The sequence below is a fragment of the Dermacentor albipictus genome, chromosome 7 (genome assembly GCF_038994185.2).
Source record: "Dermacentor albipictus isolate Rhodes 1998 colony chromosome 7, USDA_Dalb.pri_finalv2, whole genome shotgun sequence".
NCBI classification, from domain to species: Eukaryota; Metazoa; Arthropoda; class Arachnida; order Ixodida; family Ixodidae; genus Dermacentor; species Dermacentor albipictus.
The window spans coordinates 94,693,471-94,717,216 of record NC_091827.1 but is presented as its reverse complement, the minus strand read 5'-3'; the positions used below and the strand labels follow the sequence as shown (position 1 = coordinate 94,717,216).

The window sequence follows — 23,746 nt, the reverse complement described above, 5'->3', positions numbered from 1 at the left end:
TAATCACAGAAAGCAGTAATCGCAAAAAAAGAGTAGTCGCTATTCCGTATATTCATTCAGTGTCGCACAGGCTTAAAAAAGTTGCTAGTAGATATGATGTTAATGTTGCTTTCACTGCTCCCAATAAGCTAGGTAAGATATGCGCTGCCGTACAGAATAAAAAGGAGCGGGTTAAAGGAAAAAAACGAACAGATATTTGTCCAGTGAAGCACAATAAGAACAACAGTTTTACAGAATGTCCTATGGGTGTGGTATATCAAATTCCCCTTAGCTGTGGCCAGTTCTACGTAGGGCAAACGGGACGGTGTATCAATCAGAGGCTAATGGAGCATAAAAGGTCGTTAACCGGTGGATCGCCTTCTAATCTTTCGCTACATTGCCGAGATTGTAACTGCAAGCCAAAGTTAGATGAATGCGCGATACTGTACAGGCATAAGAATGAAGATACGCGTCTTATGGTAGAGGCTTGGCATATCTATAATGGTGGAAGTGCGTGCGTGAGTCAGCCTTCGATTACTTTACATAAGGAAGAGATTAAGTGTCTTAACAGTTATCTCTCACGTAGACCAGCACGTGTACCCGATTGACACGTGGTGTTACCATTCCTGAGCATGCGCAGATGAGTCTTGTGTCTTCTTTCATTTTTCGCCTCAGTGCTCCCTTCAGTTGATAGTCGGCGTTCGTGTTGTCCACTTCTCTACTCTTGTGTCCTGTCTGCACGCCTCACTTCTAGTTTGCATCATGACGCGCCGTAGTTGCTCAGTGGCCATTGTGTTGGGCTGCTGAGCAAGAGGTCGCGGGATCGAATCTTGGCCATGGCGGCCAGATTTCGATGGAGGAGAAATGGGGAAGCACCCGTGTACATAGATTTAGGTGCACCTTAATGAACCCCAGGTGGCCAAAATTTCCGGAGTCTTTCACTACGGCGTGCCTCATAATCAGAAAGTGGCTTTGGCACGTAAAAGCCGATAATTTAATATCGACATGTTTGCACAGCGCAAAAGACGAGGACTGAAGGAAGAACAGAACACAGGCGCCTGTGTTGTGTTTTTCCTTCGGTCCTCATATATTGCGCTGTGCAAACATGTCAATATTGCATCACCAACTCGCCCAAGCTTCCACATTATCAACCCCTAATTTTATTTTTTTTATTTTTGGAAACAGATGTTTTGAGTTTCTAGATATAGTCGCACAGCAATCCCACGCGAGAAATTGACACGTATTTCGTTCAGCACGTATTTCAGCATCGCCTTCTCTTGGCGACCTATGTCGATGCACCGTGGTTTTAGTTTCGCGCCATACGTGAAACGCCAACGTGATAAGCGGTACGTCATGCTCTCTGCGCATGTGCCGACACTCCGCATCACCGCGGTAACATGCCGAGAGCACCGCTTAGCATACCTTAGTTTCATACCGCGCTACACAGTTGAATGAAATAATAGAAGAAGGAAAGCATAGCAGAGGCGCCGGTCAACACGGACGTATTGGAGAAAGGGTGGCGGAAGTCACGCGTGGTTTCTCGAAAATTCGCACTGGGAACGGTACCCCAAACGTCAACGTTGCCATAGCAACAGTGCTCCTGAAGCTCTTGCTGCTCCTTTAGGCATCTGAAAAGTGAGGTAGATTTTTACGGTCCGTGTCTTTCTCGCAGCAGGTTCTATCCGCGAGACAACCTAAATTTGGAGCGCGGTGTCTAAGCTTGAAAGTTGTGTTTTGGGTCTGTGAGTGCGATTTGTCAGTCAACAACAGACGCATACAAGTCATCATGGTGTGGGTCTTCATCAGCGTCTTCAACGTGCCACGGAAAAGTACAGGAGCGCATCTGCTTCACTGAAACAGTTACAAAAGTTTCACAAGCTCTGTTCTGATGCGCGTCGGCTGCACACAGTACCAGCGACTCGTAGCAAAGCAAGTTCGAATCTCCCGCCTTACTGCTCCGGCGAGATGATTGGAGGCGCAACGGGAGACGGCGCACCAACACGGCGGCATTTCCGGTTTCAGAAACGTGACGTCAAGCATTCTCCAATTTTGTTTCTTTCCTTCATTAACAAAATTATTAATACAGTGAAGAATTATGCTTTTGGATTATGATGGAGTGCAGCGCGGTGAAGCACAAGGTTCTGGGCTTCAAGTGCGTTTAGTGGCTTAGTTTTTCATGTCCCTGTCGACTGCATTGAATCGGATTGCAATGTTCCATCGCGTCAGAAAACAAACTGACCCATTACAATACATTATTGGCTTTTCGACCTTTCAGCATCGCGAACGCTTCATCAACCCTAATGCTATGTCGCCATCGGTTTGGAGGGAGTCAAAACACTTCACGGGCTCTCTGCTGCTTCTGCAGGCTTAGGAGCATGACAGCAAAGAGCTCATATAAATAATAACTGTCAGACATCGATAACACATTGTCCTATAGTCTGAGATGGCACAATGCCAGGGCTGGTCTTACCATTTATCTATTGCACAAACGACCAAGAGCAAGTAGCAAGACACAATTTCGTTTGAAGCGGTTGGTTACGGCTGTTCTTCTTGCTGCCATGTTGGTACACAGCTCTGGCAGCCTTCCCAAGTAGTCAACGATACAAGACACCCATGCACAGTGGACCTAATGTAACACGTGTCAGGTATTAGGCAAAGCTAAATACTTTTACAGTCTTATTGTCTAATCAAATACGCATAACAACTGTGCGCCGTTTCTGCTCGCGGGTGGAGCTTCTGCGGCCGCCTCCGCGACGCAACCAATCCCGCAGATTCTTCGCAGCGATTCAATCGTGCGGGCAGACAGCCTACTTGTCGCTGTTTTTGCGAGACCTTATCACAGCTTCTCGACCCTTTGCGGCGGCTGACGTCCCTCGGCATGTCACCATTCATCTGTCTTTCTTCCCGCAATATGCAAAGCGAAGAGCTATCTTTCACGAGCAGCGCGACAGAAAACATCCTTGTTTGCGTGTCTAGAGAGCCCTCATTTCTCGCTGGGTCACATTTACCGTCTGGCCCAGCGCATGTTGTGGAAGAGGTGGTGCGACGAATACAAGCGAGGTTCTCCGTCGCTTATTAAGCAGTGGCTGTTTAGTGCAGTGAAAACAGTCACAACGTTTGGCTATGTTCAGCGAAGCGTCGCACAGCGGTTAGGTTTACAAATGGGGCCATAGATGTGATTGATGCAGGTGCTAATTTCGTGATCAGGTTGAAAGTTCACGTATGATGAATATGGACGAAGGGAAAGTGGCTGCCAATCTAATTCTCCAGTGAAGAAGAGTCGCAGAAGTGCTTAAAGATAACGGCTATGAACCCTTCGACGTTTCTGATGTAATCAGTAATACGAATATCTCTAAAAATATATAATCGCTCTCTGCCACACCTTCGACGTCTTTGCGGTTCTTGATGCATCCAACTATCGACCTCCACTGCTCAAACAATAAACACGTATTTGTAAGACACCGCATTGCTTGATCAACATGGATGTGCCCCGCGCTGTATTCCACTTGTGCATTGCACTGCACTTGTGGATCGCACTATTCGGCGATTCTTCGTTTTTGGATTCATCCGCAAGGTGGCAGGGCACGCAATGATCGCACTTGCGTGCCCCTCCATTAAGATTGTAGCTGAATACACTGTAATGACCTCTACTTCGGCTCTCTAATTCTTTTGTACAATCCATGGATTTAGTAGTTCGTATGTAGATGTAATTGACATCAGATAGCGCTTTTCTTGGCGAATCTACTGGCTCTTAGAAATTATCGTCTCGAAGATTTTTGTTACTGGTGATCGAAGAACAAAGTTATAACTGGCACTTCTCTGATTGTAGTGATCTTTCTTTTCCACAATAACTGGAGACAGGGCTTCATATTCTTACAGAACAAACAAACATCTCGTTCACCGTTCTAAAAAGAATACTTATTTTGTTAAACCGCCGAATTCCACTGCCTTGCTCGCTGAGCTTCGAAACCTTCTCTCTGGACTTGTGACCCACTTACTGATAATTTATTCAAGTACCATTTTATCTATGGTGAGCATAGTCCACAGCAACTTTCAAGTGCGAGTTCTTATGGCTTTATCTTCCTACGTCATGTGTTCTTAGGCAACGATAGGGAAGTCCTCGTGCCACTCTTAGGCTTTGTGATCGATTACGTCCACAGGGTGTGCCCAATTACTGCATCGTCGGACGCTTTTCTTCGCAGAATAAACACAAACCTTGGTGCCGACGTCCAAGGAGATCCGGATGCTATTACTTGGAGGCCGCTGCGCTTGCCCTACTTGTAAGTACGTATACGTCATTTGTTTATGAACACGTGAACCATATCTCCAGAGTATTACGTAGTAGAGTTCTTTTTTCAGAACCTATGCAGTTAACTTAGACCAAATCTGCACTAGTCGGTTGCTCAGCTCATCGGAGGAAAGCAACGATAGAACAAATAGTAATATCGCTTGATGGTAGGGACGCGCATAATTGTAGCGCGTATATACGTAGACCATGAAATCCTGTAGTGCTTAGGCAAACTGTTCCAATTTGCAACCGCAATTTACTGTTGCGCAAATATAGCTGCACGTATTTGATAGCAGTTATTGCACCACTGGGTTTATTACAGATGCTGATAAAATGGCGCCTTCCGACAGCACTTGCCTTCCAATGCGTGTCAATTGAAAGATCAGAGCCTGCCGCTTTCTTGGGGAGGACGGTGAGTCCCAACAGATATGCTGAGGATCTAAGGCAGGCGCTTCACTTACAAGTGTCTATTCAAAAGCACAGCTTGCTACGTAGATATACTGAATAAATTTGGGGCAACGAAGAGCAGAGACGAGTGATGAACAGATAAGAGCTTAGCAATGTCATTTGCGCAATACACAATGAAATTGCGGTTTGGCTCATATGCTTAGGTGTTGAATATAATCTGTCATGCTTCTAATAGCCTCCACGCAATACCCAGAATTCTCACATCAGAGAAACGCGGTTCACCGAAGGAAAGTGTGGAATGCGTTAAAAAAAAACTGCACCCAAATGCTTCTTCAAACACCTTGCATGTTCCCTGATTCGGTGGTCGACGCCGCAGCCAGTTTAGTCAAACGTAGGTTCTTCCACAGCTTAGCGGAATCCTATATATACTTTCTGTGGAACACTTCACGTAGGGATTGACGTATTTGACTGAACAACCTTGCGTAGTGCCTCCCGTGATTCCACATGTACTGACTTTTAAAGCGACGCGTTCTTCACGAACTCTACCGTGCATTCCTGACCCTGGCTGACAGCTGGTGCTGTCTTGTCTAGTTGCTCATATTTGGGGAAAAAATGAATTACGTTCATGGTGAGATCGAGCCCAGGTCATGCACCACAGCAGCGCAGTCATCTAACAATTAGTCCAAAATGTATTTTTTTCTTACATGGTATTTCTTGAATTGTGTGTTCACAATATAGCTAGAAAGAGCAAAAACACACTGGTAATTTCCAGGTCATCCGGCACTACTCTACATCTATCGTTATAGTTTACTAGCATCTCAAGCCTGCACCCTAAGCGTGACGATGTGTGTTCTTTCATAGATGATACTAACAGCGATATTATTGCATTAACAGAAACTTGGCTACGCCGATATTTAGTGGACGATTAAATATTTCCCACTAAAGATAACAGAGCATACGCCGGCGTGATCGTTCTTTCAAAAAAGGTGGCGGTGTTCTAAACGCCATCAAAATAGCATTACATCCACTTCGCATCCATACAGACTCATCCCCTGAAATAATCTGTGCTGCTTGTGCAGCCTCATCGGTGAAAGTATTGGTAGGTGCCTGCTATCGTCCACCCGAAGCGGATCATTTCTTCATTTCTGAACTTCATAGCAGTACTATTTCTGCCATCTAAAAATGTCCAGCTGAAATAATTTACCTGGTTGGTGATTTCAATTTCCCCCAGAAAGATTGGTCGAATTTCTCATCAAAGTGTCGCGCTTCACTGCGCTTATTGAGTTGACTTTAGATTTTAACTTCTTTCAATTGATTCATGAACTAACTCGCGGTCCAAACGTTTTAGATCTTGCCTTTTCCAATGTGCCTGAAACGACTGATGAAGGTCTATTTCTACATGGCTTTAATGACCTTAGGCTTATTCATTTACCACTTAATGTGCCACCAAGCTATCGCATCCAGGAAAATTCGCGATTGCAATAGAGCCAATTATACGAATATGAATGTTGCGCGAAACGAATTCTACGTTAAAACGTTCCTGCCCCCATTTTCGGACAGGTCTGTTGAACAGAACAGGGTGCTTTTGAGGAATATGATAAATAATCTAGTTTACAAATATGTTTCTTTAGTATCTATTTCTAGCGATAAAACTAACCCATGGTTCAAGAAACCTCTCCGTCACCATAAAAACAAAGCATTTGTACAAAAAGGCTAAGCTGGCGTGCATGCCAGCAGCCTGAATTAAATACACTGATTGCCTCAAATCTTAATGTTCTTCCCTTCGCGCTTCCAAAAATAAGTACTTTTTGCATCACTCACCAGCTCTCCTTAAACCTAATCCCAAAACGTTTGGCGTGTTTTATCTCCTGACAATACTACCAAGCATTTTCCCTTGTGTAGTGATTATCACACACCACTTTCGGACAGTGAATGTCCACATGTGTTTACCAGATATTTTGCATCCGTATTCAGAAGGGAAGATCATTCCAACATATCCGCTGTTTCTCATCATGAACATCACTACATGGCTCCTATTACCATCTCCGCTGCAGGAATCGTTCATCTTGTTGCGAACCTGAAGTTGTCGGCAAGCGCTGGTGTTGATAACAAAACTAAAAAAAAAACGAAAAACACTGCAGCGATCTCTAGCGAAATCTTTTGCCTCATCTTCCAGCAATGATTATCACCTGGCCTGCTCCCTACAGACTAGACAGGGGGTTAACCAAGGGGCCCGATATTTTATTAGTCATATCATAAGTAGCCAACAAACACTGACACCAAGGACAACATAGGGGAAATTACTTGTGCTTAATAAATGAAATAAAGAAGTGATAAATCTAATGGAAATTAAAGTAGATGAAAAAACAACTTGCTGCAGGTGGGAACCAGGGTTCTAACACTCCCAGGGTTCTACTAGGACACACAAATATCAAAGAAAGTGGATGGGAAAACGGCGCCGCGGTAGCTCAATTGGTAGAGCATCGCCCGCAAAAAGCGAAGGTTGTGGGTTCGGTTCCCACCTGCGGCAAGTTGTTTTTTCATCTACTTTTATTTCCATTATATTTATCATTTCTTTATTTCATTTATTAGGCGCAAGTAATTTCCCCTGTGTTCTCCTTGGTGTCAGTGTTTGTTAGCTTCTTATGATATCCCTACAGACAAGAAGTTCGCAAAGTTCATCCCGCAATGTATTTCACTGGAAGATTACCGCCCTATTTTGCTAACACACATTTGCTGCAAATTACGGGAGCATATTATCGCTTCTCACATATACAGTGGAACGTAATTCTTTCTTGTTTCCTAAACAGGACGGTTTCTGGAAAAGTTTTTCTTGCGACGCGCAACAGTTAGGTTTTACGACTGACTAGCATTTGGACATGGGCGCTAACCTTTACACTAAGTGTATCTTTTTAGATTTCGCTAAAGTTTTCGACCGCGTTTCACATTCCCTTTTGTTCTCAAAATTATCTGCTCTTTGCCTTTACTCTCTAACCCTGTCATGGCTTCGTAATTTTCCTCCTTTCCGCCTGCAGGTCACTGCAGCTAACAATTTCACGTCATAATTCTGCATCGTATCATCTGGCGCATCTTAAGGCAGTGTTCTTTTCGGTGATGACTGCATGATTTCCCGCTCAAATAATTCTATGGATGATCACCTCGCTCTCCCAAGTGACCTTAACCACATTTCAAGCGTGTGTACTAAATGGCAAAAGACGCTTAACTCGACTAAATGGAAAGAAATCTCTTTCAGTCGCAAGCGTACAAATTCTAACTTCTCGTACCTCATTCATAACGCAATAGTATCTCCGGCATAAACATACAGGTTTTTACATGTTCACCTCAAGCATAATCTTTCATGAGAGAGGCACATTCAGAACATATCTGCCAAGGCTTCTAGATCGCTTGGGCATCTGTGCCGGAACTTGCGAAACTCCCCCAAGAATATAAGCAAATTGGCTTACCTAAAAACTGTGTGACCGCAACTAGAATTTGCATCAGCTATTCGGTCACCATATAAAAACTATCTAATCAGAATGCTAGAAACTGTACAAAATAGAGCCGCTCGTTCCATTACATAAAACCCAGTCCCCATTCGAGCATAACGCAGATAAAACTTGATATCTTTCTCGAACCAGTACATTTTCGTCGTTCCATTGCTCTTTTATGCCTATTTCATAAATATCATTACAGCACACGGCCGTCTCCATTACTTCTGGAAGCACTGCATAATTAATTTAGCATAAAGCGCATACAAGGATGGACCCGAACTTTCAATTCATCGGCACTTCCACGTCCAATTGTTCTTTGGAATGATCTTCCCGACTCTAACACATCCATTTGTGGCCATCACTCATTCCATGATTAGCTGCGGAAACTTTTTTCTAAGGAGGGACGTAGTGACTTGGGTCTCTTGAGTTGGTTTGCATTTCCATTCTCGTTGCTATTGCGGTATACCTTGTTATCTTGTGCATCTTATATCAGTGACAGTTCTTGTATGACCACTGTTTTTTCTTACGATATGTATTAGCCAAATATGACGCATTCATGTTACTCATGGTATAATACGATGTTCCTTGCGCCTATATACATTTTTTGTTATCATTTCCTCTGTACAATTTTTTCCTTTTACTTCTTGATTTGGATCTTGCTTCGTTATTTGATACTTGTTCTTAATGAGGCGTGTATTCTATGCAGACGACCGCGACGATGGGGACATTAACCTGTTCTGGACATTAAAATAACATTAGCGTCTGTTCTGACTGTTTTTCAACAGGTTGTCCAGTTGTTCCTGAAGAACATGTCCCTGTCATCTGCCGGCGTTGTAGTGCTACACTGCTATTTATGCTGGTTCTTGTTTCTCTTCCTCCATGCCCTTCTGGGCCCTGTAAGGTATTTTGGATAATAATAATAAACATATTGTATGCCAGAAATATGCTGTACGGGAGAAACGTGCAGGCACTAGCCAACATATCTCGATTTCGTGGCCAGAAAAGGTCTATAAATCACGCTGACCACGCCATGCATCAAACAAAAGCCACAAATACTTCTGCACTTGAAAACGTGCCTACGACAAGCAACTTATGAAGAGGTAGTACCAGTCCGTTTCAAACTCTCTTAAATCATACATGTCCTTCAAGTGACCAACCGTTTGAGATTACTGAATTTCTGACGAAACAATGGGCTCAGCGTTTCGGTCCAACATCCGTGTCTTCCGTAAGCTATGTAGTTCATTTAGGAAAAACAAATCAAAAGGCATGTCTTCTCCGTGGGGTGCGATCAAGTGGCCGATGGCATGCTGATTCAAAATGAAGTCTTTGCTAAGAATCCTTGAACCAAATCCCAAAATATTATCGCATATTTTACAACTTCTGCAACAATGATCTCTGGTCCTGTGTGCATCGCAAAGGCGACAATTCACAGTGGATGCAAAATTTTCGTTTTTGTGGAAGCAAGTTTTCACAGGTAACGTTTCACTGTGCAATTTAAAGAAACATGTTTTGTACATGGGGATAAGGGTATCTTGCGGACTCGCTCAAGCACGTCATGCCCTAGCAGACTGGAGAATGTAGTGCGGTAAAGGGAAGGCGGGAAAATCATTGATACCAAATGTTTGCACAATTGTTTTCTGGGCGCTTTGTATAGATAGTCAGTAGAAAACTGAAGCAAGAGCAATTGAGCAGCGAAATACATTTCATAGATAAAAACCGACAAACATGGTCATTCAGAATATTGGATTAAACTACCAGGTTGGGTAACGCATTGACTAAGTTAGATCTAATGAATGGTTGTGGTATTGGTGTGTGAAATGTCACGAAAAAAAAAAGAAACGACAGTCTATCACACGAATAGATGCACCAGACCAAGTTCACCAGTACATACATGTCTAAAGATACTGCGTCGCCTCTAATGCTCATAGGTAGAAGACCGTGAAAATGTAGCGAATATTGTATGAAAACGTCAACGGTCATATTGGGGCACAATGAAGTATCTGCAGTACATAAAATGTTTTTGTAAACAGGAACAAATTACATGCCACCGCCCTACGAAATACAGAAAGCCGATGGGGCGTATAGGTATCCGCATGACGTTGAAGCGCCTGTACATGTTCTCACCAGACATGTGCACTAATCTTATACGCTTAAAAATAAAGACTAAGTTATTTAGGTGGCACGGCTGTCCATTCTATGCCAGCGTAGTGAGTCGGCCTACATCCCTATAAACCAAAGCGAAGACGAGAGTTTTTTGACCAGTTTATCTGGACACTAGAATCCATACCAAACGTTTCTTTGAATGATAGGACTTTTCCAGTGCTTGCTATGCCTGAGCAAAAAAAAAAAAAAAGCTAGACCATCTATGCAAGCCAATGCTTTGTATTCGTTGCCCAAAATGTTAAAACCATGAATGCCACTGCACTTTAGACTGCTTTACACAATGGCTCTAAATAAAGGGCGAATAGAAGTGCCAATAACAGGCAAACCTGTTTTAAAGAGGAAAGAATAGACGCCGGCTCTGACAACTTGCCATTGACAATGATAGTGGCAGAATAGTTAGTGCAGCACATGCAAACATCTATGTAAACAACGAAGCCAACATTGACGTATTCTGAAAGTTTGAAATGTAGGCATGGTTCACTCGGTCAAATGCTTTTACTAAATCGATCTGAAGCAGTGCAACGTGTTTACAGTGGGATGAGCAATAAGAAGAGCTGTTCGGATTACATGTACATTCGTTTGTATCGAATGACCTTTTAATTCGTAAGTCCGGTGAGGTATACTAAGTAATTACGTCGCATACTGAAGATGATTGCATAAGGCCCGCATAAATTTTGTAGTCTACAATCCTAACTGTAATGGGTCTATCGCATTCTACAGGCCATAGTTTTTCCTTGCCACGACTTTTCCCAATTAACATAATATCACTTTTGTTAAATGATCGTGGTAGGCAATATGCAACAAAACTAGCAATAAGTAAACACCGTAAGAGAGGACCAAATGTAAACTTAAATGCTTTATAAAATTCCCCGGAGATACTATGAAGGCATGTTGTTTTGGAAAGCGGTAACTATTAAATGGCAAGTTCTGCTGCTCATTGGGTAAATGATAAACTAATAACAGAACCTTATCCTCATCCTCTGGTGGATAATTCAGTGAAGAGATGAAGTGGGGCCGAAAATAACTATTTGGCGCGGGAGTGGAGCTGAACAGATTTGAATAATATCTTTGAAGCCACTTGATTTTGCCGTCAAGGTTTGGGACATGCGTGCCATTCAAATAGATGTCTGTTATAAGGTTGCAATTTGCATGGAGACGCGCATCAAATAGCGCTTGGCGCGTTCGTTCTCCAGAGTGCAAGGCACGGGTTGTGCGTGAGCGATTACGAGCACCTTTACAGCGCTCAGCATCGTGCTCTTGAAGATGACTTTCAACAAGGCTGATTTCATTTGTATATGCACGACGTGCATCTGATTACAGCTTTTTAAGGTTATAAATACTTTTCCTGTACGTTTCTTTATCACCCGTTTTTTTTTTAAAATATGACCTGATGGAGCTATTTTAGGTCGCTATGTCTCGAATTCCCAGTTTAAACATTTCCCAAGCTGCAAATGAGTGTACATTCTTAAAAGAGGTGAACATACTGCGCACATTAAATCTTTATAGCTAATTAAGCTTACATTAGGCTTTCATATTTACCCACTTCGGCTTGAAATGAGCGCGATCATTACCACCAAACCGCGCAATATCCGTGCTATGATCCGAGAATGAAATAGCTTATACTGCACATGAAATACGGCAATATAGCAGTGCTCAAGAAACATATATGCGATTCAGACGAGCATGGCAACGCCTTTGGAAATGCACTTGGGAGTACGAACTCGTAGCACAAAACCAGGTATCAATTAGGCCAGCGTTATCAGTAATGCATGCTAGTGCATCAGCACTTCGACCGGCCCCTGCTAACTCAGTACAGTCAGATGAATGGCATACGCAACTGGAGTCTCCCACGATAACAAGAGTCCGATTGCATTCTAGCAGGTTAGCCACATATCGCACTTACGTTTTTATCGGACCAACGCCAACTACCTCTTTGAGATGAAGTATGTGTGTGCCATACTGCGTAACACGGTTGCGTAAGAGCTAATGCGCGCGCGTCAATTTCCTTCCCGCCGTAGACGCCGCAATGAAATGAGCAAATTTACAGCACGTGTTTAACTCGCTCCCCGAAAGCTACGCTTCGAATACATTCCAAGATGCGCGTTGGGCCCCCGTAATTTTTTTCTTTTCCATTTTTGAATTTTCGCGTCACAAAATAAATACATAGCACATACCAACTCACCCAATGAAAATTTGTTCTACATAGCGGTAGAGCTTTGGGGCCCTCGACAATGTTCTCTCTTTCAGGTGTGTACGACGTCATTGTGATACATAGTAGAGGTGGTAATGGGAGCCAGTTTTCACGTGAATTAAGGGTACACCGAAGGAAAATATCAGGCCGAGTTAAATCTATAGTTTGTTTCCATGGAAATCTATCATTCTCTGAAATGGGCCGTGCCACTAAAGTATACCACTTGCGTTGTTTTCTCGCTTACAAAAGCTCTGTTCTCGCTAGCAATGACGAATTTGTTTGTACAGAAATTTAGTCTTTGAATCAAGGTGGATTGTATACTTTTATTTGATGTCGTCTTTAGAATCACCTATGGCTGGAAGTGCGCTACATTTTCTGTGGTACCACCAGTTCTCATTGGCCGGCAAACTTTAATGTAACTCCTAAGACTCATGAATGGCCTTCACCTTACAGTAGTGACTGGTGGCCGCTACATTGCAACCAAACTGTCATACAAACCTAGGTTGTCGAAAAACTAAAGGTCTCGCACTCGATGTGCAACATGCGCAATAACTGCACAATGTAACCTTTTAATATATTGATTGCAGGAAGGTTTGAAGGAACACATCTTGAAATCGATTCTAATTCGAATATTCAAAAAGAACGCTGGCTCGGGATACTGTGTGCAATTTTGAATATTTATCCTCGAAAACGTCATCAGAGAACAAAAAACATCGCAGAAAGCTATCAATATCTCACACCAATTGAGATAAAGAGACGCTCAACCAGCCTTTAGTAGAAACACAAGCTTCTTATATCGGTTTCCATTGGGCGAACAGGAGCACTTGAAACTGCGCTCAAAGTGCTCTCGCGAGTTCCAGCGCCTACCATTGGTCGAACAGGAGTGCGAGCGTCGTGTTTCAATGGCAGAGGAGGCGCGCTTTGACGGTGCCGAGAGCAGTCGAGAGCAGTCCAAGGTGCTCCGTCGTCAGCGGCGGAGTAGCAGGGAGAACGAAGGAAGTCACATGACTTTTTTGACGTCACTTCTGGTTTCATCCCCGGAAAAGCCGTGGAAAAATGGCGGACGGTGGTAGCGGTGGTAGTCGGCCGGTGCCAGCAAGCGTAATGGCAGTAGCTAAGCGCTGCCGTCTGGACGAAGAGTTGTTGTTGCTGTTTCCTGATGACAGCAGCTGTAGCACAGATTCGAGCACAAGCTCCTCTTCGGACAGCAGCGGCGATGACGAGGATTTAGCATTGTATGAGCAGATGTTCGAGCAGCTTTTTACTCCGCCGGAGAAGCGACCGAAGGTCGAGTCATATGTGGAAAAGACGGTCGCCGCCTATTCGGACGAAGAGGTGAGTTGTTGCATCCTACTCAGAACCTGTAATCAATAACCAACCTGCGTTTTTATCTTTGTACCTCACTAGTTTCGCAGGAATTTCCGACTGTCATGGTCGGCTGCAGATTCCCTTGCTGCTGAGTTCGCGAAATCGCCGCACTACCCTTCAAGAACTGATCGCGGAGGCCTGCCCCCAAAGTCGCCTCAAGAGAATGTGCTGTCCTTTTTGTGGTGAGATATCGAAATAAACGTTAATAAGGTATATTGTTGAGCTAATTGGTGCATCAACCACTTAAAACCGGCCTTAGAGAAGAACCAGACACAAGGAAGAAACACACAGACGTGGATGAAGCTGCTCGTTCACGTTTGTGTGGTTCTTCCTTATGTCTGGTTCTTCTCTGCTGCTGGTTTTAAGTGATAACATATCGAAATTATTTGCTAATAAAGAGAGAAGAGTTGTGATTTAGGATGAGTGATTGGAGGCATCTGATGACAAAAGCGTCATGGTACATCTAAGCTGGCGCGAAGCATGAAATTGAATGCACCAATACACTGCGTGAGGGTTTACCAACCGATTTCTCAAATGCTTATGATGGCTGGAAATTGCTTTTACAGGTCACTGCTCTTCTGCATGCGAAGGGCTCAAGGGCTCAATCTTCCCACCTGTGAATGTAAATGGGTTTGATCACACTTAATTCAGTGTGCCCATTTTTTTTATTCCTGCTCTTGCCTATGGTTTTTAGAAGTATTTCAGGAGGAAAATACCGCATGGCTGTACCAAAGGTGCCTGATGAACACAAGTGAAGCTTTTTGAGACAACTGGGCAGATGCAAATTTTTCCTATACTTCGCTGCAAGGCTTGATGGTAACATGAGATGCTAGTTTAACAATTTTGCATTAATAAATAATTTACCCCTTTTTTTTTAGGTATCCTGCCAATAAATCCTGCATACGGGATGTCGCAGGGTGATTTGAGGTTGGGGAAAGCACACATCACAGGATGATGTACCGCGTCATGGCGTTTCTTCTGGACATCGCGCCCCGTATCGTGACCTTCCCAGATGACTTGCAGAAGCTTGCTAAGCGTTTGAACAGGTGACCAAAAATTCTCTACTTCTGATTTGCGCGGTGCGTAGGCTTTGACTTTAATCAAAACAGCACGTCACTGCCATCTATATTACCCTTTAAAGCTGTCTTTTCCTTCACGAAACACTTGTAACTCTGAATGTTTTTTTGTTATACTTGTGCATGCTTACACGCTAATATTTTGATCTTTGTTATCACTAGGCTGTAATAATTTTTTTCACTATCTCTTTGTGTGTTCTGCTGCTAATGTATTGTTGGGGGCCAGGGGCTCTTCAAGACGTCCTAGAACGGCTTTTCCTTGGCCTCCTGTACACCCTGGTGTATGAATAAAAAGCCTGAATGAACAAACTGTGGATGCATTTGATGCCTTCCTGCACATGTAACAATGTCAATGGCTGTATGTTGCTACGAGGGGGCTTAACGTACCTAACTAAATAAAATACACATCTATACACTACCTATATATTTGGATGTCTATGTTCTGACCTCCTGTCACTGAGCATTAGCTGCAGTCTCTTCACACATTGCCCTAATGCCGTGATTGCTTTGCTGCATGCATGTGTATGCCCGTAAGGTTTTTGCACCCGGCAAACAATGCTTCCATATTAGTGAGGGCCATTGTTTTAATATAATTGTCTGAACATTGGGCTTGTCGGTCATGCTGGGCAACATGCAGGCCATCATCATTTGTAAACGTGTTTAGCAGACTGTTACAACCATATAAAGCCAACAGCCAAGGAAAGCACGGGGGAAATGAGCTGTGTTTGAAGCTGAAATGAGAAAAAAAGGAGGAGAAAGAAAAGGGGAGGAAGGTGGATGGAAAAATAACTTGCCACCGATGAGAGCCGAGGCCACGACCTCCACATTATGCATGTGTTGTACATGAATTTTGCTATAATGACGGCTATCAATCCGGCTTCTCGTAACATTTTTTTTTCAACTTTAAGGTTTCGGGGTTTCCAGACACCATTGGCTGCATTGACGGGAGCTATATTCCTGTTAGGTGCCCTGTTGGTGAGGTGCGGTCAGTGTACGTGAATATGCACCATTACCCATCATTGACGCTGCTGGGGGTAAGTGATAACCGGAAGAGGTTCCTTGATACCAGCACTGGTGCACCTAGTAAAATTCACGACTCTAGGATCTTTCGGCTTTCAAACATTTCGAAGAAATTGCCTCAACTCTGTGCTGGAAAATACCACATTCTTGGCGACGCTGCATACCCATCTCGAGAGTTTTTGATGACTCCCATTCGAGACTATGGAAGCCTGGATGCCTCTGACAAGGCATTTAACACCAAACTTTCATCCACCCGTGTGCTAATTGAAAACGCATTTGGGGAATTGAAGGGTAGATTTAGGCAGCTACAGCGTTTGGACCCCATCAATGTAGACAACATGTGAAAATTTATTATCTCTTGCTGTGTCCTTCACAGCATCTGCATCGACAACGGGGAATCATTCAATAGTCCACTTGAGGACATGCGTCTGAGCTCCCAGGTTAACAATGATCAGAGCGCTACTGCCGATGAAGTCTGCAGCGGAACATCTAGAGAAGAGAGCCTCTTACGGGCAGGTGTAGAAGTTAAACGAGAAAAAATTAAGTCCAAGATTGGACTGAAGAAGAGGTACCCACAAAGCCTGTAGTGATGCAAACACAGGGCTAAACATATGTTCAAAGCAATGCTTCGTGATGACCATGCACAGAAACGTTTTTGTCTTGCACGAAATAAACACTCATAAAAACATTTTCATCCAAAGTGTATGTACTGTTTTATTGCTTGAGCCCCAAGGCCTCACGGATGAGCTGAAGTTTATCTTCGTGCATCTTGCCACTTTCCTGGCGTTCTTGAATGCACTCAGCTTGCCGCTCAGCACGCCTCTTCTCCTTTTCTTCTTCTCTCTTTTCCCTTTGAGCTATTCGCTGTGCGCTTATAGCCCTCATTTGATAAAAAAAAATTGCATCTGCTGCATACGACCAGTACTGGCACAGCATTCCCTTTTCCTCACCTCTGTTGACCCTTTCATACTTTCACCACTTTCTGAATTGCTTGAAGGAACACTGGACATTTCAGGCACAGGTGAAAGTGGATCAGCTGAGCTGTCAGAGCTTGATGACGTTGACTTGTGGGTCACTCCAAAAGACTCCCTTTGAATCTCTGGCTCGAGACTGTCATCAATGCTTTGGATTTTTTGCATTTCATCGTCAAATGGGACAGGATGAGGTGAAGCACCTGATTTGTTGTTGTTGTCACTTGCCCTTTTCCTCTGCCTCATTACTGTTTTATAGCGATTTTCACACTGCTGTGGCGTTTTGTTACATCCAAGAACCTCGGCCAAATCCTGTGAAACCTGCTGAAAAAGCATCTTTTTGTTTTAAAACTTTTTGAATGGGCCCACCTGCGGAAAGTACTTGTAATAGTAATCTAATAGCAGTTTGGTTTCTCCTGGTGTCCACTCGGGAGCTGAAATATAAATGCGGATACTTTACTAAACACGTCGAATTCGTCAAGCAAAGCAGGCAGCACAAGTTCGACAATAAATGCAAAAACAGCGCTGAGACGGGACAACTGAGGAGGAGAGGCGCGTTTTGATGAATGAGTACAAGCGCTGTCTCACTCCTCTTGCAGCGCCGTTTTTGTATTCAAAGATGTACCAACAGCTCAACCTTCCGTTTTACAAGCTCACCTCCGCCGCGTCTTTTCACTTCTGGCGCTGGCTGCGGTCCCCTCTCGCCCACGTCTGATGCAGCGGTGTTCTCTGCAAGTGAACATAAAAGTTGCAACTGTAAAAAATGTACCGAGGTGCCTACTCTGTGCGACCTGAAATAAGGTCTTTTTTCTTCAGATTACTAAGCGTCTGATGTTTGCGACGGACGAAGCATGTAATCAGCCCTTGCTGTGGGCAAAAATAAAGAGGCTCGCTTTGATTGGTCAGATGCTGCACAGTAAAGCAGGCATATGCAGTAATCTGAAGCATCAACAGACAGAAGTGACTGTAAACCGCAGATTACAGTAGAGCAAGAAGGTGCGGCATTATCACGAGTGATGTTACAGTACGAATATTAACGGCTGCGTTCTCGCCCATTGTTTCCTCACACGTCGTGACGTCCCCGGCCGTTATCCTGAATACTCCATTCGGCGCAAAAAATGGTAAGTAATAAAAGAAATTAATGAAAAGAATCCTCAAACATGTCCCCATGCATAGTAATTGTCGCTTACCGTCGGGTATCTCGCCAACGTTCTCAGGAGTGGCCAAGGCATCGATGTGAGCTGTGGTGAGCACAAAATGAGATTGACGCTGCTATCTTTCACAGCTTATTTCTGGGAGGGACGACGCTTAACTGATGCTGCGGTAGCGGTGACTCCTTAATCGTGGTCATGAACAGCCGTTGTGCTTCTTCACCCACTGTCATGCTAAACACAGCGACGAACGCAAGGCCGCCACCGAATATGCTGCGCGCGCGCGACGGAATGCAGGCGGCAACGAGAGCGCGGGAAAAGTTTGGTCGCGGGACTCCCGACGTCACATCCTCCTCATCACTGCGTTGCTCTCGGAGCAGCGTGAACGTTCCAGTCGCGAGACGTGAACCCGCGTCCCCGCTGCCCTCGTGCGCTGCTCTGTCTGCTCGCTGCTCTTGCTCCTGTTCGCCCAATGGAAACCGGTATTAGTAAGTTCAAGCTTGTTGATTTGATTATTTTTTCAACTGACCTTTTTCGGCCGTCATGACAAAGATCCCTGACTGCTTTGCACGCTACGCGGCAAACAGCACCTTGTGTAACCATAATGTTTACCGGCAAACGCTGGTGGCGAGGGCTATGTATGAAGGCCAGTTTTCTGGTCGAAACGCGGCCTCTTGCGTGGGCCGTTCCCGGAGCTTGTGTTCAACCGGGCCAAAATGTTACATTATTTTCAAGTTTCTGTTATTCTTTTGCACTTTTAGTGTTTCATTCTATGAAGATTTAACACAAAAGCCGTGCGCCGTTGGTGTTTTGTTTCATGACATTTGTTTGTGGGCTGTCATTCTTGAAATAGCAAGCAATAACTTTGTAAAGAATAAAAGACAAGGTGCGAGGAACTTTAGCGATAGAATGGTTTGGCAATATGACTCGCTTGTACCGCATGTCATATAGCAAGGCGTGCCATATACGTATACCTAAATATAAGCTGAAATTTCCGTGGACGGACAACTCCGCCGACGCCAACACCAACACTGGATTTTCTGCGACACGGGGAGCTCAACGCTATGGCGGTAATACCGCCATTTTTCATTAATGTCGACGACAATTTAGACATTCCGAGAGACCGTATACAAAAACTGGGCTAAAACCCTTTTGGAATCAGATTCCCCAACTTAACTATTAGAAAGTATTACGTCCAACCGCTCGAGCTCGGAAGAAACATGTCTGAATTGCCTAAGGTGGATCGCGCTAACCAACTATTCTTCTGTATGTCTACATATTTATTTCAATCATTTTACAGCACAACGACGTGTTTAGCACAAACCAACACCGTTGACTATGTTTACCTTTATTATAACAGAATCGAAAGGTCTTTCGTGCAGTTATAATTTGCGGCTCTGCATCGCGAATTTCATAGAATGACAGAACGCTGAGCTAGTTGGTAAAGATTTATTATAGACTTTACATACGGAAGAGATTAAGTGCCTTAACACCTATCTGTCAGGTGCATCGGCCCATGCACCCGACTGACACGTGGTCATACCATTCCAGAGCTTGCGCCGATGAGTTTTCTGTCTTCTTTCTTCTTTTCGCCTCAGTGATCCCTTCAGTTTATAGTCGGCGTTCGTGTTGTCCACTTCTCTTGTGTCCTGTCTGCATGCCTCACCTTTTTGCGTGACAGTGAATTCCGTCACTACCCACTAATTTTTCTTTCACGCGATGCCCGAATGTGTTGCAGCGCATCGGGGATAGAAGCGTGCATGTGCACTTTGTCCACACGCACACCTTTAAACCACTGAGGGAAGAAAAAAGCGATGCAGCCCACATCTCAGACCTCTCACAGAACAGCGTGTCAGATGCACTGTTCTCGCCGTCTTTATCTGAGAATTTGGCTATTAGAATTTTTAACAAAGTTTTTTATTAATATCCATAGTGCTTTCTCGTGTAAGAATCTTTGAGCGGCTCATTTTCTCGTCCGGTAAATTGAATATTTCTTTTTTTTTGCGGGTTGCATTGACACAGAGAACGTTGTGCGTAGAGCAGCAAACCGGTGCTCTGATAAAAGCTGCAGAAAGGGTATCGAGCAAAGAACAACCGGGGATGGCAGAGAACTAGGCTGTGTGCTAAATTGAGGATCTTTGCATGCGTGGGTGGTGTCAGCTGGCGCGGGAGAGAAATAATTGGAGATCAATGAGCAAAGAATTCCTCTTGTCGCAGACATAACCTAGGCTTGTGATGGTCATCAGGTTGATGAGGACGAACCGTAGAGTCGGGGCAGCATCACCTGCGCTGAATCATCATCTGTCAATTTATTTAAGTTGCGTCAAGTCATATTTACGGCGCGTCTTTTTTGCCGGTGCAGGCTCGCGCGCCATCCTCTAAGAACCATCCATTTCAACACAAGTTCCCAACACTGGGCAGCTTCACGCACGCTAGTGGCGGCAGTATGCGCAAGATCAAAAAGAGAACAATGGCAGAAGCGGTTTTCGTAGTTGCATCACTTCCGCGTGCGTGTCTACAGCTGTTGTTCTGGTATTCGTGCACCGGCAATGGATCGCATCCCGGCTTCGCCGCTTCCCGTCGTGCGATCACAAGTGGTGCCACGAGGTCGTGGAAGCTTTTCATATTCGCCGTTCAGAGTCTGCCTCCGCGCTCCTTTCTGTACGCTGGGGGCGAAGCGCCAGATGGGTGACAACATGAGCTCGTCAATGCACGGAAAGTATATACCTTGTGCGCGTCACACAGCCTTATATATATATATGTATATATATATATATATATATATAGACAGTGCCGACATCGCTTTTCCGGACTTGCAACTTATACGCCGAAGCGGCGCCAACGGGCGAACGTCGTATAAACCTGCTAAGTTCTTTCCCCATCAAGAAAAAAAAAAGAAAGCAGCGGAGGAAAAATAAGCTATTCTTCCAACTTGTTCAGCAAAGCACACATGAACCTCTCTCTGGTACTCTCGGTGGTCGACGTGATCAACGTTGGTGAGACTGCTGCTTCCCCTGACAGCCTCGGTGCCGTGTAAGTTATATTGCAGTTCGTATTTCACCTGTGTGAGCGTACCGAATAACATATTCTTTACAGTGGACATGCGATTTACATTGGTAAAGTTGCGTAGTGACCAACAAACAGCTCGAAGAAAGGCATGGTCTTGGAAACAGAGTAACCTTAAGAAGCGCTGCGCAACGTTCGCTCGTTTTCCACGCCCTTCGCCTTGCTTACCGGTCCGCGCGCACGCACATTTTTTTGCAGCGTGCGCCCGCTGCACGTTTAAACACCGCTCCAACCTGTGGAATTCCCATGCTCCGCTTCAGACATAACGTGCAACGATGTGTAAGGTACGCAAGAAGCTCGGTGCCGAAAATGTCCGCGCGTTCCGTCCGTGCTTCGGTTCGCGTCAAGGGCGTTTGCACGCGCGAGCATGCACGTGAGGTTCCCCGCGACTGGCTGCAAATAAGGAACCCGAAGAGAACAACAACAAAAACCAAGAGAATCTAAAACAAGGCATCTGCAGCCGCGTACCACAGTGTGCTTGTTCGTGAGAATTAAAATTTGTTTCATTCAAAACTGAGCCTATAGAAAGAAGTCGCAGTTCCGCCCGAAAGGCGAAACACCGATCACGATAGTAAATTAGTATATCGCTATGCGATATTAATTTTACCAGCCGTATATTGTTGAAAACATTCGCTTACTCACTAAATTCACAACGATAGTATTTTTAAGTGTGACTGAATGAGGACGTAGAAAAAAATAGACACACAGAGACAGTGCAAGTCGTACCATCTGGATAGCGTCGCATCGCGGCAAGTATCGCGGCATGCGTTATACAACATGATGTCTTCAATTGTTCGGCCGTCAAGTGCGTCGTCCCCTAGCGAGTGCTGGCGCGCAGAAAGTCAGTGCAATAGAATTTTTTATAGTTTACTTGCTTTGGTGTGCCGGCGGCTCTCGTCGGCCGATACCATGTGCAGTTTTACTCAGGTGAGCTGCGATTTTTTAACACTGAGATACACATAATCGGAGATAATAATGAAAGAAAATAATATTATAGTGTAATACACCAGGTTTATTTATTGCGTGGCGCGAAGAGATGCATATGACCAATGTACTTCTAGGTCAATCTAAGGGAATATATATATATATATATATATATATATATATATATATATATATATATATATATATATATATATATATATATATATATATATATATATATATATATATATATGTGTCAGCTACATCTAAGAGAAAAATTATCATGATATTCTCAACACACTGAAAAAAACTAGCTGTGGCTTAGCTAAGGCTGAGCCCAGGATGCGAAGCATACTAGCCTTTATTTTAACGTGACAGCGTTAAGGAGCTCCTGTCGCAGAAAAGCCGGTGTCATCGGCGTCGGCTCAGGCGTGCGGCGCTTGCTCAGGCGGACATTTCGTTGTCGCGCCGAACGCTGCGTTGCTAGACGCTCACCGCGTCTGATGCGGGGCGCGTAGTCGCTGCGCCGTAGCAAAGCCACCTAGAAACAGTCTCTGTAGCACGCCGCAACCTTCGCTTCTCATTCCAACGAGCAGCTCTGTCTCCAGGAGGCATCTCACCTCGTGAGTGCCTAGCAGAGGCAAGCGCAGCTGCTTCGAGGAGTAACGGAGTCGCCATCTAGCGGAAGCGCCTCGCTGGCGTAGTATGAGGGATCACGTGGCGCGCTCCTCATAGGTTTTGCTGTCAGCGCTCACTGAAAACAGCACGCGCGAGCTCTCCCAGGCATTTCTGTAAGTACTTTCGAAACGAGAGAAGTTTTTTACTATCTAAATAATAACCTTGGGCAAACTGAAAGCACACAATCGTTTACAGACGCTATCTCTTTACCGAATACGTACCGTGAACGCCACTGCGCGCGGTCACCGCGATGGAGTCTCCCGAACCAGCTTCTTGCGTGAAAGGTTGTTAAACGCTGAGAGGAAGCTATGTGAAATATGTTCTTATAGTGGTTGTATAACTAAATGGAGCGTAATAGAACGAAGCCTCAATGCAGCGATCGCGCAGATTCCCAGCGACCGGCAGGTCTGGATGCTTGTCCGCGCACTGTTTCGCTTTCTCCGCGCGCGCGTTTTCGCACCGCGCCATGAGCTTTAGGCCGCAGAATATGAGCATTTGACAGAATACAAGCAACCATTGTTGCGTGGGTGCTATCAGAGCTGTTCAAAGATAACTTCATTGTAGAGACTTCGACGCCTACGGGGACTGTGATGTGCCGTCGCGACGATTCAATCTTTTTTTCTTTCTAAATTCTTTGTCCTTTCTATATTATTTCTCGAGTTGCGTCGCACTGTATGTTTATCGGTGTTCTCAGCGTGCAATTTCCCGCTGCTCTTTTTTTGTAATCCAGTGCATGCATTAATTCATAACACAAACATGGCCATATGCCAGGCTTTCTTTTAATGTCCTTCTTACCGCTGCCTTTCCACTCCACTCAACTTGCCAGTACCTATAGCATCGACAAGTTCATAGACCAAACCGTCATGACATTAGTCGGGCGAGCGTCTCAGTGCACGTTTTCAGAACATCGCAGACCGGGCGCCGTAGCAGAAATCTTCCTCGCGTCTGTGCTTGCTGCATACCCGAGTTGTA

At 44.5% G+C, this 23,746-nt stretch overlaps 1 protein-coding gene, 1 long non-coding RNA gene and 1 pseudogene across 5 annotated transcripts in view; 2 read left to right on the top strand and 1 right to left on the bottom strand.

Annotated features, from left to right (window-relative positions):
- The first annotated feature begins 4,601 nt into the window (after nucleotides 1-4,601).
- Nucleotides 4,602-23,746, top strand: part of LOC135897014 (solute carrier family 52, riboflavin transporter, member 3-A-like) — a 66,176-nt gene continuing 47,031 nt past the window's right edge. For 2 of the 4 annotated variants that reach the window (XM_070522527.1, XM_070522528.1), the window contains exon 1: nucleotides 18,277-18,594. The gene's annotated coding sequence lies outside the window, so the exon portion shown is untranslated. Of the gene's footprint in view, nucleotides 4,680-18,276; nucleotides 18,595-20,999; nucleotides 21,140-23,746 lie in introns of those variants that run through there. The other 2 variants (XM_070522525.1, XM_070522526.1) reach the window with 2 other exon arrangements.
- On the top strand, nucleotides 15,858-16,702 carry LOC135900334 (putative nuclease HARBI1; annotated as a pseudogene).
- Nucleotides 16,706-18,284, bottom strand: LOC135897015 (uncharacterized). The gene is made up of 3 exons (XR_010562874.2): nucleotides 18,146-18,284; nucleotides 17,613-17,684; nucleotides 16,706-17,389 (listed from the first exon to the last, which is right to left on the bottom strand). It is a non-coding gene; the product is annotated as an uncharacterized lncRNA (long non-coding RNA).